This window comes from Oncorhynchus nerka, linkage group LG17 (genome assembly GCF_034236695.1).
Source record: "Oncorhynchus nerka isolate Pitt River linkage group LG17, Oner_Uvic_2.0, whole genome shotgun sequence".
In the NCBI taxonomy this organism is placed as follows: domain Eukaryota; kingdom Metazoa; phylum Chordata; class Actinopteri; order Salmoniformes; family Salmonidae; genus Oncorhynchus; species Oncorhynchus nerka.
Genome location: NC_088412.1, coordinates 34,359,387 through 34,372,717, shown reverse-complemented (window position 1 = coordinate 34,372,717; position 13,331 = coordinate 34,359,387). Strand labels below are relative to the sequence as shown.

General features: G+C 42.8%; 1 protein-coding gene across 3 annotated transcripts in view; it reads left to right on the top strand.

Moving 5' to 3' along the window:
• Positions 1-13,331, top strand: part of LOC115145135 (circadian locomoter output cycles protein kaput) — a 66,779-nt gene that overhangs the window by 18,197 nt on the left and 35,251 nt on the right. For 2 of the 3 annotated variants that reach the window (XM_029686431.2, XM_029686432.2), the window contains exon 2: positions 40-129. The exons of the other annotated variant lie outside the window; for it this stretch is intronic. The gene's annotated coding sequence lies outside the window, so the exon portion shown is untranslated. The remainder of the gene's footprint in view (positions 1-39; positions 130-13,331) is intronic. 3 annotated transcript variants of the gene reach the window in all.

The window sequence follows — 13,331 nt, the reverse complement described above, 5'->3', positions numbered from 1 at the left end:
GTGTGGTTCTCAGTGGCCTTTGTTATTTTTATTTTCCAGGTTGACATTTTGAACAAAACGGCTGTGCTGAGAACATGGGCTGCAGAGGGTTGGTTGCCTTACTGGACATCGCTTAATAAAGTGTATGAGGTAAGGAGACGAAGAAAAAGGCTGCATGGCATTTGAGGAATGTACTGCACAGTCTATGCAACGACTCCATTTAGACTGGCACCATTGGTGTGACGGGTCTATTAAGTTAATGTGGTCTAAAGCATTTTTGAATACACGCAGTGACAAATTTAGGCTATTTGTGCATGTAATTTATATTTGATGATTTAGCTATGTGTCACCTTTTGGGGTCTGAATTTTAAATTTGGGTTTCTCAAAGTGGGTATTTGGGTTTGCCCAAGTAGAGTAAAGTCATTGTTAAAATTTGTCCAGGTAATAGGTCAAAATGGTGATAGGTAAGGGTTTTGGAATATATTATAGCCTGACTATCTTGAGATAAATGGTTGGTTCTGATGTTGACGTTTGCGCTGTGACGGTCATGGAGTTTTTGATGACCGCAGTCTCCGTAATAACCGTTCGAATAGCAAAGAAAAACGTTCAGCCTCTATCGAGGCTCTAGTCTAGAGTGTCTGGGTAAATTGTGTTTGAGTGCATTTATAAACTCTCGAAATGGTTAAATGAGTGAGAAATAAATGGCATTGTTGCAATTGTTTTTGAGTGGTCAACATACTCATGATACGATATTATCACGATACTTGGGTGCCGATACAAAATGTATTGCAATTCTCATGAATCTACACTGAGTATACCAAACATTACGAACAACCCCCCCCCCCCCCCCCTTTTTTTTTTGTTGGCCTCAATTTGTTGGGGCATGGACTCTACACAATGTTCGAAAGCTTTCCACAGGGATGCTGGTCCATGTTGACTCCAATGATTCCCACAGTGGTGTTAAGTTGGTTGGATGTTCTTTGTGTGGTGGACCATTCTTGATACACACAGGAAGCTGTTGAGCATGAAAAACCCAGCAGCGTTGCAGTTCTTGACACTCAAACCGGTGCACCTGGCACCTACTACCAAAGGCACTTACATACTTTGTCTTACCCATTTACCCTCTGAATTGCACACATACACAATCCATGTCTCAACACTTAAAAATCCTTCATCTACATTGATTGAAGTGAATTTACAGGTTAACAGTTGACATCAGTAGCTTTCACCTGGATTCATCTGGTCAGTCTGTCAAGGAAAGAGCAGGTGTTCCTAATGTTTTGTACACTCAGTGTATACTATCATAAATTGGCATGCTTAATTATTTTACCATATGTGTGCAGTTTACAAGGTGCTTGTTTAAAAAATACAAGTAATATGATTACTATTACTAAGTATGTGTATATAGTAAATTGTATGTTTTAGGTTTTCAATATATCAAAATGTGTTTCTGGTTATTGATTTGGACACTTTAAAACTGTTTTTTGACACAATTCATCAAAATGTTTTGTCAGCAGAAAGCAGCGACAGCCTAATTTTCAATTTACGTTTTTTGTAATATAAATGTAACTTTATTAACAAAATGAATTTCCAATGGCATTGTACTTAATCTGGTAAAAACTGCTGAATGAGTTAAAAAAACATGAGGTGATTTATTTATTTTGATCAAATCACCAAAACGGGTTTGCCCATTAAAAATCAGCCGTTTCCAGCTACAATAGTCATTTACAACATTAACAGTGGCTACACTGTATTTGTGATCAATTTGATGATATTTTAAGTCACAAAAAAATTGATTTTCTTTGAAAAACAAGGACATTTTTAAGTGACCCCAAACCTTTGAACGGTAGTGTAAGCCTACGCTCATGATGCATATCGTGGTAGGCGGTGGTAGCGGGCACTGTGGGCAGTTGGCATGGCGTATTTAATATCTTCCTCTCCTGTGTTGGCCTGGCAGTACTCATCTCTCTGTCTCTGTCTCTCTCTCTACCTCTCTCTGTCTGAACTGGCCACTGTGGGAGAATGGGCAAGTGGTGGGGCTCCTGGCAGCCTCTCCGTCCTCCTGCTGCCATTGGAAACCGCTGCCCTACTCTGACATTCCTGTCTGTGGAGTGTGGGATTCAAACGCAAACAAAGACCCCTTTTGTGCTGTTGGGGCTGCGGATGCATGTGCTTGGGTGGAACACAACTGGGTTGCCCAGCTCTGGGGGCTTCAGCAGCCCAGTAGTGTGGAGACGAGCTGGGGTGGGCAGGGAACTGGGCAGCAGCATGGATAGAGAAACAGTAGCTCAAGGTTTAAGCTTTAGCCCAGACACAGTACGGATCACTGACTGTCAGAAGAATCATCGAGCCTGCTGTTTTTGTTTGTCAGTAACTCCACTGTATTCTCCTTCTTCTTGGAATTGTCAGCCTACTAATTAGAAGCCATTAACCACAGTGTGTGCTGGTAGCAGGCACACTCTCTTATTGTCTGATTTAACAGGGAGAGGTGTAACCTTTGTGTCTGAGAGCGGGAGAGAGAGAGGGTGTATATGCAAAGTGTGGGTAAATGTATATTTGGTTTGTTTCCCGGCAATGAATGTGTTGATGCTCGTTGGTGGTTTCCGACTGCATTAGATTACTGAGGGATTCTCTGCCACTTAGAGCAGAAACTCTCCTCCTCCAGCTCCTTGTCTGAACGGCTGAATATCTTAAATGTCGGCCTGTTTCTATGGCGGAGACATTTTCCCATCCCCACTGTCAGTTCCCTAAAAGCAGTACTGCTGCTTTTCATATGGTGACACTCTGGCTATCCTATCCCCTTACTAATCGATGGTCCACAAATTATTTTGAGTTTCCGATGTCAGAATATGTCGGGATGGTACACACTGGCTTGGGCTGAGCTTAGACAGGACCTATTTTGTATGCCAAGGTCCATACGATACGGATCAGATTTGTTGTGTTTAATATAGGTACGTTTTACATACCTCCAGTAAGACCCTATGATCCATGAACCGTACATGATATAGACAACATCTTGGTGTCATTATACTCCTTAGGCTATAGTGTGCTCTCATATCTGTCTAGATTCCCATTAATTTATTCAACATTAAAAATATTTATCTCACAAGTATCCTTTTTGATTTTGCTTATTTTTAGACATTGTCTGGAACCATATTCTCTTCAAACACGTCACATTTCAAGAGTATGCACTCTGGTACTTGAAAATATGACAATTACCTGCATAGAAATTGACATTATAGTTCATTAACCAAGCACAGCCCTCCTTTTAGGGTTGCACATTCAGCAAATCACCAACAGAGTTCCCTTCAAATCCATTTTCCCATTCACTGTGTTGGTGGTGCTCATAAAATTGATCAGAATTAGCAGAGAGGCCACTTTGTAAATCTTATGTACTTATAGAGTAGATATTGTTCCAAACAATATGTCTTAAAAAGGGTACTTTTGAGATTGATTCATATTAATATTTTCAATGTTAAATGAATTAATTCATGTGAATGTGTATTTCAGAAGGTCCATATGTTAGAGCACACTAGGAGTATAATGACACCAAGATGTTGTTCGTGCGCACACAATGTCTCTAGGCAACCTGAAGTCGATAGCCAAAGTCTACGCCCCTTCGCCGGTGATTGGTCAACAGTAGGGATTCTTCAATGAAGTGTTTGTTGTCATTCAATGAGAGTTTCATTGTTTTCATGCATATTTTTTTTACTTGAGAAATACTGTACCAAACATCTTAGTTAGATGCAAACATTTTGCGACTAAGATCTTGTTGGCAAAAATGTCAAAATGAATTACCGATTTCTTGAGTTATCTTAGATACATTCAGACTGTTTTGAGGAAGTGCATACTGGCTACAGTGTCTCAAGATGGACAAACAGTGCTATTGATGCTTTTTTTCTCATTTTTCTAGCGAAGGTCTTAGAGGTATGGAGGTAGGTCCTCTTTCTGCGGTAGGTAGACCATCATAGGGGGGAGCTCAGCCTCCAACAGAGAAGATAAAGGGAGTCTCTCTCTCTGCTCTATAATAGAATAGGGGGATGCGCACTCATGATGGAGAAATTCTCAGCTGTAGAGGAATTCAGCGGAGCTATTTTTACCCTGCATGGCGCGGGCGGTTGCTATGGGGTTGCTGATGGGCACTGGCGATATGCTGGCGTCTCGATGCATGCGTTGGTGTGCGTGACGACGAGCTGCGCCAAGGATCCACTTTAGAATGAGTCATATCCTCAGAGCTCCTCTGACCTACATCTGAGTCAGTGCGTGCGCGCGCACACACAGCGCATCAGCACAATGCCTGTGAGAGGGAATTGGTGAAAAAGGGTTTGGTGAGTGAGATTTTGTAAGTGGGAGAAAAATCAAATCAAATCTAATTTTATTTGTCACATGCGCCTAATACAACAAGTGCATATCTGACCCTGAATTACTTACTTTGCAAGCCCTTAACCAACAATGCAGTTATAAGAAAATAGAGAATAAAATATTTACTAAGTTCGCTAAACTTAAAAAATAATTGTCCAGGTGGCCATTTGATTAATTGTTCAGCAGTCTTATAGCTTGGGGGTAGAAGCTGTTAAGGAGCCCTTTGGACCTATGCTTGGCGCTCCGGTAACGAATGTGTGCGGTAGCCGAGAGAACAGTCTATGACTTGGGTGACTGGAGTCTTGACAATTTTTTGGGCCTTCCTCTGACACCGCCTAGTATATAGGTTCTGGATGGCAGGAAGCTTGGCCCCAGTGATGAACTGGGCCATATGCACTACCCTCTGTAGAGTCTTATGGTCGGGTGCCGAGCAGTTGCAATACCAGGCGGTGATGCGACCGGTTAGGATGCTCTCGATAGTGCATCTGAATAACTTTTTGAGGATCTAGCAACCTATGCCAGGTCTTTTCAGTCTCCTGAGCGGGAAAGGTGTAGTCGTGCCCTCTTCACAACTTTCTTGGTGTGTTTGACCATGATAGTTTGTCGGTGATGTGGGCACCAAGGAATTTGAAACTCTCAAGCCACTCCACAACAGCCCCGTCGACATAAATTGGGGCATGTTCGGCCCTGCTTTTCCTGTAGTCCACAATCATCTCCCTTGTCTTGCCGTTGTTGAGGGAGAGGTTGTTGTCCTGGCACCACACTTCCAGCTCTCTGACCTCCTCCCTATAGGCTCTGTATTTGAGGCTACTAAGAAATGATGAGGGGGCTCCTGCCTGGGAGGTGTATTAATCGGTTTCTGTGTATATGAGGGAGAAACAGGAAATTTGCGGCTTCAGTGATTGATGAGTGGCTACTTTAAAAACATTTCTCTTCCCCTTCCACCCTCTCATTTTCCATGTCCTTCCCATTATCCTTCATGCCTCCCTCTCTCTTCTTTTCCTCTTGTTTCACTACTGCCCCAGAGAAGCCAGGACGCATTTGCTAACTGTGTAATTGGCTTTTGAATGTTGTGATATGCTGGTTAGGGACTTGATTGGCTGTTCAGGGCTCATGGTGACTTTCTCTGCTCAGTGGTTGGCTGCTCAGGGTTTCATGGTGACTGAAAGTGCTCTGTTATTGGCTGCCTGTGGAGCTGTGATGAAGTTAAAGGGGAAGGAAGAGGAAAATAGGTCATTGTGTCAGCGGATCAGTGAAGCACTCAGTGACCTCATAGTTATACAAGCACAGCCTTTAGCTGTAGCTACAGCTAGTGTTTCTGCTGCTACTGCAACTGTTGTTATTTTAGAGGAAATAGAAATGTTGCTGTAGCTTTTTAACCCTAATCCTACTCCCTATCATTCCTCTGCTCTCACGTCATGCTCTGTCTGCATGTTTTTCTTCGTGGCAATTCCAGTGTTATGGACTTGCACGCAAAAATAATTTACAAAAAATATACATTTAAACTTTTATGTGTGTATAATAGCCCTAGGGGGGTGTTTATACCCAAAAAGCTAACTTCTAAATATTGGCATGTTGGAGAAATAAAGCAAATACGAAGCGTTATGGATGTTGTTTACAAGCTTTTAGAGGAGACTGAACATTTTAGTGAAAGTCTATACGTCTTAACATGGATAGCCATTTCGAAGGAAAGGCTTGGCTGAGCACAAAAACTATTTTTTAAAGGTTGTCATTTCCATTATTACTTTAGAGACGAAAAATGACTTACAGATGTTACACCCTCCGTTATGGTTGTTACAGTCTGAAATAGACAATCAAATTAGAAAAATATCCGCAAAAGGCATAGTAACTTATAGGCCCGGGCGGTATTAGTATTTTACTATACAGTATATACTGGTATTGATGCACGCACCGGTTTCGGTTTTTACTTTACTTTTTATAACGGTATTTCAATTTGTAATGCGATACACCACTCCAGCGCATGTAACGTCTTTTTCTATACTTTACTCCGTTTCCTAATTTGAGTCGTCTCTCCCGCTCTTCCTGGATTCCGCTTCCCCATACGCTTCCTATACAAAGCCCTGCACCCTATCACTCGAGCACTTGCTGTGCGGTTCACTCTGCCTGCATGGTCAGATGCAACAAGATGTTGGTGACAATGATGCTGATTTCCACTTTGCTTCTGAATATAAATCCACAAGTGTTCTATAATTACACTATTAGTTTGTATCATACTGTCTACAAACAGCTAGTTTGTATTTTCTTATAAAGTTGTGGCTAAACTAAATTGTGTTAGCTGCTAATGCTCATTTCTAGTTAGCTAGCTAGCTAATTAGCTTAATGTAAAAAGTCAGCTCAAACATAGCTAGCTCGATACCAGTGCTGGTGTAGGCCTAGATCAGCATGTTGTTTGGGCAACGATATCTTCTAAATCAGAGAAAAATAGTCAAAGCATGAATATGTTAGCTAGCACTGGCTAGCTAGTTTGTTAAGTAAATATTTTCTTAACTGCATTGTTGGTTAATGGCTTATAAGTCTGCATTTCACGGTAAGGTCTACACTTGTATTCGGCGCATGTGACAAATAAAATGTGATTTTATTTGATTTACTTGGGGTGTGAAAGTATAAACGAAGTTGGGATCCTTAATGCTACGAAAAATCAGCATGCAGCATGTACAATGTTGGTCCTGTGTTTGACGAGCTAAAATAAATGATCCCAAAAAAGCTAATTTCTCTCATTTTTTTGGCACAAATTTGTTTACATTTCTGTTAGTGATCATTTCTCCTTTGCCATGATAATCCCATCTACCTGACAGGTGTGGCATATCAGTAAACTGATTAAACAGCATGATCATTATACAGGTGCACCTTGTGCTGGGGACAATAAAAGGCCACTATAATCTGCAGTTTTTTCACACAACGCAATGCCACAGATGTTTCAAGTTTTGGCATGCTGACTGCAGGACTGTCCACCAGAGCTGTGGCCAGATAATTTAATGTTGATTTCTCTACCATAAGCCGCCTCCAACATCGTTTTAGAAAATTTGACAGTACTTCCAACCGGCTTTGCAAACGCAGACCACGTGTAACCCTGCCAGCCGAGCACCACCAAATCTGGCTTCTTAACCTGCGGGATCGTCTGAGATCAGCCACTCGGACTGCTGATAAAACTGTGGGTTTGTACAACTGAAGAATTTCTTCACAAACTGTTAAACTGAGTGCTCATCTGCGTGCTTGTCGTCCTCACCAGGGTCTTGGCCTGACTGCAGTTCAGCGTCGTAACTGACTTCAGTGGGTAAATGCTCACCTTCGATGGCCACTCGCATGCTGGAGAAGTGTGCTCTTCACAGATGAATCCCGGTTTCAACTGTACCGTGCAGATAGCAGACATTATGTATGACGTCTTGTGGGCCCATGGTGGCGCTGGGGTTATGTTATGGGCAAGCATAAGCTACGGACAACGAAAACAATTGCATTTTATTGATTGCAATTTGAATGCACAGAGATATCGTGACGAGATCCTGAGGCCCATTGTTGTGCCATTCGTCCGCCGCCATCACCTCATGTTTCAGCATAATTATGAAAAGCCCCATGTTGCAAGGATCTGTACACAATTCCTGGAAGCTGAAAAATGTCTCAGTTCATGGTTCTCCGTGTCGCTCTGCATGATTCAAATGGTGGTCACACCAGATACTGACTGGTTTCCTGATCCACACACCTCCCTTTTGTTAAGGTATCTGTGACCATATCTGTATTCCCAGTCATGTGAAGTCTATAGATTAGGGCCTAATGAATTTGGTTCAATTGACTGATTACCATATACAGTGCATTCGGAAAGTATTCAGACCCTTTCCCCTTTTCCACATTTTGTTACATTGCAGCCTTAATCTAAAATTGATTATATTGATTTTTTTCCTCATCAATCAACACACACAAAACCCCATAATGACAAAGCGAAAACAGGATTTTGACATTTTTGCAAATGTATAAAATAAAAAAATAAACTTATTTACATCAGTATTCAGACCCTTTGCTTTGAGACTCGAAATTGAGCTCAGGTGCGTCCAGTTTTCATTGATCAAAAATCATTGAGATGTTTCTACAGCTTGATTTGAGTCCACCTGTGGTAAATTCAATTGATTGGACATGATTTGGAAAGGCACACACCTGTCTATATATGGTCCCACAGTTGACAGTGCATGTTAGCGCGGAAACCAAGCCACGAGGTTGCAGGAATTGTCCGTAAAGCTCCGAGACAGGATTGTGTCGAGGCACAGATCTGGGGAAGGGTACCAAAAACTTTCTGCAGCTTTGAAGGTCGCCAAGAACACATTGGCCTCCATTCTTAAATGGAAGAAGTTTGGAACCGCCAAGACTCTTCCTAGAGCTGGCCGTCTGGCCAAACTGAGCAATCAGTGGAGAAGGGCCTTGGTCAGGGAGGTGACCAAAAACCCGATGGTCACTCTGACAGAGCTCCAGAGTTCTTCTAGTGTAGTAATGCAGAGATGGTAGTCCTTCTGGAAGGTTCTCCCATCTCCACAATCAGGCCTTTATGGTAGAGTGGCCAGAGGGAAGCCACTCATCAGTAAAAGGCACATGACATCCAGCTTGGAGTTTTCCAAAAGGCACCCAAAGGACTCTGACCATGAGAAACAAGATTCTCTGGTCTGATGAAACCAAGATTGAACTATTTGGCTTGAATGCCATGTGTCACGTCTGGAGGAAACCTGGCTCCATTCATATGGTGAAGCATGGTGGTGGCCGCATCATGATGTGGAGATGTTTTTCAGCTGCAAGGACTGGGAGACTAATCAGGATCGAGGGAAAGATGAACTGAGAAAAGTACAGAGAGATCCTTGATGAAAACCTGCTTCAGAAAGCACAAGAATTCAGACTGGGGCGAAGGTTCACCTTCCAACAGGACATCGACCCTAAGCACACAGCCAAGACAATACATGAGTGGCTTCTGAATGTCCTTGAGTGGCCCAGCCAGTGCCAAGACTTGAACCCGATTGAACATCTCTGGAAAGACCTGAAAATAGCTGTGCAGCAACGCTCTCCATCCAACCTGAAAGCTTGAGAGGATGTGCAGAGAAGAATGGGAGAAACTCCCCAAATACAGGTGTGCCAAGCTTGTAGCATCATACCCAAGCAGACTCGAGGCTGTAATCGCTGCCAAAGGTGCTTCAAGAAAGTGCTTAGTATGGGTTTGAATGCTTATGCAAACATTTCTAAAAACCTGTTTTTGCTTTGTCATTATGGGGTATTGTGTGTAGATTGACAAGGGGAAAAAACAATTTAATCGTTTTTAGAAAAAGGCTGTAACATAATAAATGTGGAAAAAGTCAAGGGGTCTGAATACTTTCCTAATGCACTGTAAAATCTTTTAAATGGTTGCGTTTATATTTTTGTTCAGTGCAGTCACAGTGCAGTTATCACAAAATGTAAACTCAGCAAAAAAATAAACGTTCTCTCACTGCCAACTGCGTTTATTTTCAGAAAATTTAACATGTGTAAACATTTGTATGAACGTAACACGATTCAACAACTGAGACATAAACTGAACAGGTTCCACAGACATGTGACTAACAGAAATGGAATAATGTGTCCCTGAACAAAGGGGGGGTCAAAATTAAAAGTAACAGTCAGTATCTGGTGTGGCCACCAGCTGCATTAAGTACTGCAGTGCATCTCCTCCTCATGGACTGCACCAGATTTGACAGTTCTTGCTGTGAGATGTTACCCCGCTCTTCCACCAAGGCACCTGCAAGTTCCCGGACATTTTGGGGGGGAATGTCCCTAGCCCTCAGCCTCCGATCCAACAGGTCCCAGACATGCTCAATGGGATTGAGATCCGGGCTCTTCGCTGGCCATGGCAGAACACTGATATTCCTATCTTGCAAGAAATCACGCACAGAACGATCAGTATGGCTAGTGGCATTGTCATGCTGGAGGGTCATGTCAGGATGAGCCTGCAGGAAGAGTACCACATGAGGGAGGAGGATGTCTTCCCTGTAACGCACAGCGTTGAGATTGCCTGCAATGACACCAAGCTCAGTCCCATGGTGCTGTGACACATCGCCCCAGATCATGATGGACCCTCCACCTCCAAATCGATCCCGCTCCAGAGTACAGGCCTCAATGTACCGCTCATTCCTTCGACGATAATTGCGAATCCGACCATCACCCCTGGTGAGACAAAACCGCGACTCGTCAGTGAAGAGCACTTTTTGCTTGTCCTGTCTGTTCCATCGGCGGTGGGTTTATGTCCATAGGCGACGTTGTTGCCGGTGATGTCTGGTGAGGACCTGCCTCACAACAGGCCTACAAGCCCCCAGTCCAGCCTCTCTCAGCCTATTGCAGGCAGTCTGAGCACTGATTGAGGGATTGTGCTTTCCTGGTGTAACTCTGGCAGTTGTTTTTGCCATTCTGTACCTTTCCATTAGGTGTGATGTTTGGATGTACCGATCCTGTGCAGGTGTTGTTACACGTGGTCAGCTGTCCGTCCTGTCTCCCTGTAGCGCTGTCTTAGGCGTCTCACAGCACGGACATTGCAATTTATTGCCCTGGCCACATCTGCAGTCCTCATGCCTCCTTGCAGCATGCCTAAGGAACGTTCACGCAGATGAGCAGGGACCCTGGGCATCTTTCGTTTCTTGTTTTTCAGAGTCAGTAGAAAAGCCTCTTTAGTTAGTGTCCTCAGTTTTCATAATTGTGATCTTAATTTCCTACCATCTGTAAGTTGTTAGTCTCTTTTTGAATATTTTTGTTTTATTTCACCTTTATTTGAACTTGTAGGCCAGTTGAGAACAAGTTCTCATTTACAACTGATAAAGCAAAGCAGTGCGACAAAAACAATGACACGGAGTTACACATGGAATAAACAAACGTACAGTCAACAACACAATATAAAAATCTGTATACAGTGTGTGCAAATGAAGTAAGGAGGTACGTCAATATAGAGGGCAATAGTGGTGAAGTAATTACAATTTAGCAATTTACACTGGAGTAATATATGTGCAGATGAGGATGTGCAAGTAGAAATACTGGCGTGCAAAAGAGCAGAAAAAACAATATGGGGTTGAGGTAGGTAGTTGGTTGGATGTGCTATTTACAGATGGGCTGTGTACAGCTGCAGTGATCGATAAGCTGCTCTGACAGCTGATGCTTAAAGTTAGTGAGGGAAATATAAGTCTCCAGCTTCAGCGATTTTTGCAATTCGTTCCAGTCATTGGCAGCAGAGAACTGGAAGGAAAGGAGGTATTGGCTTTGGGGATGACCAGTGAGATATACAGTGCCTTGCGAAAGTATTCGGCCCCCTTGAACTTTGCGACCTTTTGCCACATTTCAGGCTTCAAACATAAAGATATAAAACTGTATTGTTTTGTGAAGAATCAACAAGTGGGACACAATCATGAAGTGGAACGACATTTATTGGATATTTCAAACTTTTTTAACAAATCAAAAACTGAAAAATTGGGCGTGCAAAATTATTCAGCCCCCTTAAGTTAATACTTTGTAGCGCCACCTTTTGCTGCGATTACAGCTGTAAGTCGCTTGGGGTATGTCTCTATCAGTTTTGCACATCGAGAGACTGACATTTTTTCCCATTCCTCCTTGAAAAACAGCTCGAGCTCAGTGAGGTTGGATGGAGAGCATTTGTGAACAGCAGTTTTCAGTTCTTTCCACAGATTCTCGATTGGATTCAGGTCTGGACTTTGACTTGGCCATTCTAACACCTGGATATGTTTATTTTTGAACCATTCCATTGTAGATTTTGCTTTATGTTTTGGATCATTGTCTTGTTGGAAGACAAATCTCCATCCCAGTCTCAGGTCTTTCGCAGACTCTTTTGCAGGTTTTCTTCCAGAATGGTCCTGTATTTGGCTCCATCCATCTTCCCATCAATTTTAACCATCTTCCCTGTCCCCGCTGAAGAAAAGCAGGCCCAAACCATGATGCTGCCACCACCATGTTTGACAGTGGGGATGGTGTGTTCAGGGTGATGCGCTGTGTTGCTTTTACGCCAAACATAGCGTTTTGCATTGTTGCCAAAAAGTTCAATTTTGGTTTCATCTGATCAGAGCACCTTCTTCCACATGTTTGGTGTGTCTCCCAGGTGGCTTGTGGCAAACTTTAAACAACACTTTTTATGGATATCTTTAAGAAATGGCTTTCTTCTTGCCACTCTTCCATAAAGGCCAGATTTGTGCAATATACGACTGATTGTTGTCCTATGGACAGAGTCTCCCACCTCAGCTGTAGATCTCTGCAGTTCATCCAGAGTGATCATGGGCCTCTTGGCTGCATCTCTGATCAGTCTTCTCCTTGTATGAGCTGAAAGTTTAGAGGGACGGCCAGGTCTTGGTAGATTTGCAGTGGTCTGATACTCCTTCCATTTCAATATTATCGCTTGCACAGTGCTCCTTGGGATGTTTAAAGCTTGGGAAATCTTTTTGTATCCAAATCCGGCTTTCAACTTCTTCACAACAGTATCTCGGACCTGCCTGGTGTGTTCCTTGTTCTTCATGATGCTCTCTGCGCTTTTAACGGACCTCTGAGACTATCACAGTGCAGGTGCATTTATACGGAGACTTGATTACACACAGGTGGATTGTATTTATCATCATTAGTCATTTAGGTCAACATTGGATCATTCAGAGATCCTCACTGAACTTCTGGAGAGAGTTTGCTGCACTGAAAGTAAAGGGGCTGAATAATTTTGCACGCCCAATTTTTCAGTTTTTGATTTGTTAAAAAAGTTTGAAATATCAAATAAATGTCATTCCACTTCATGATTGTGTCCCACTTGTTGTTGATTCTTCACAAAAAAATACAGTTTTATATCTTTATGTTTGAAGCCTGAAATGTGGCAAAAGGTCGCAAAGTTCAAGGGGGGCGAATACTTTCGCAAGGCACTGTACCTGCTGGAGCGCGTGCTATGGGTGGGTGTTGTTATCGTGACCAGTGAGCTGAGATAAGGCGGAGCT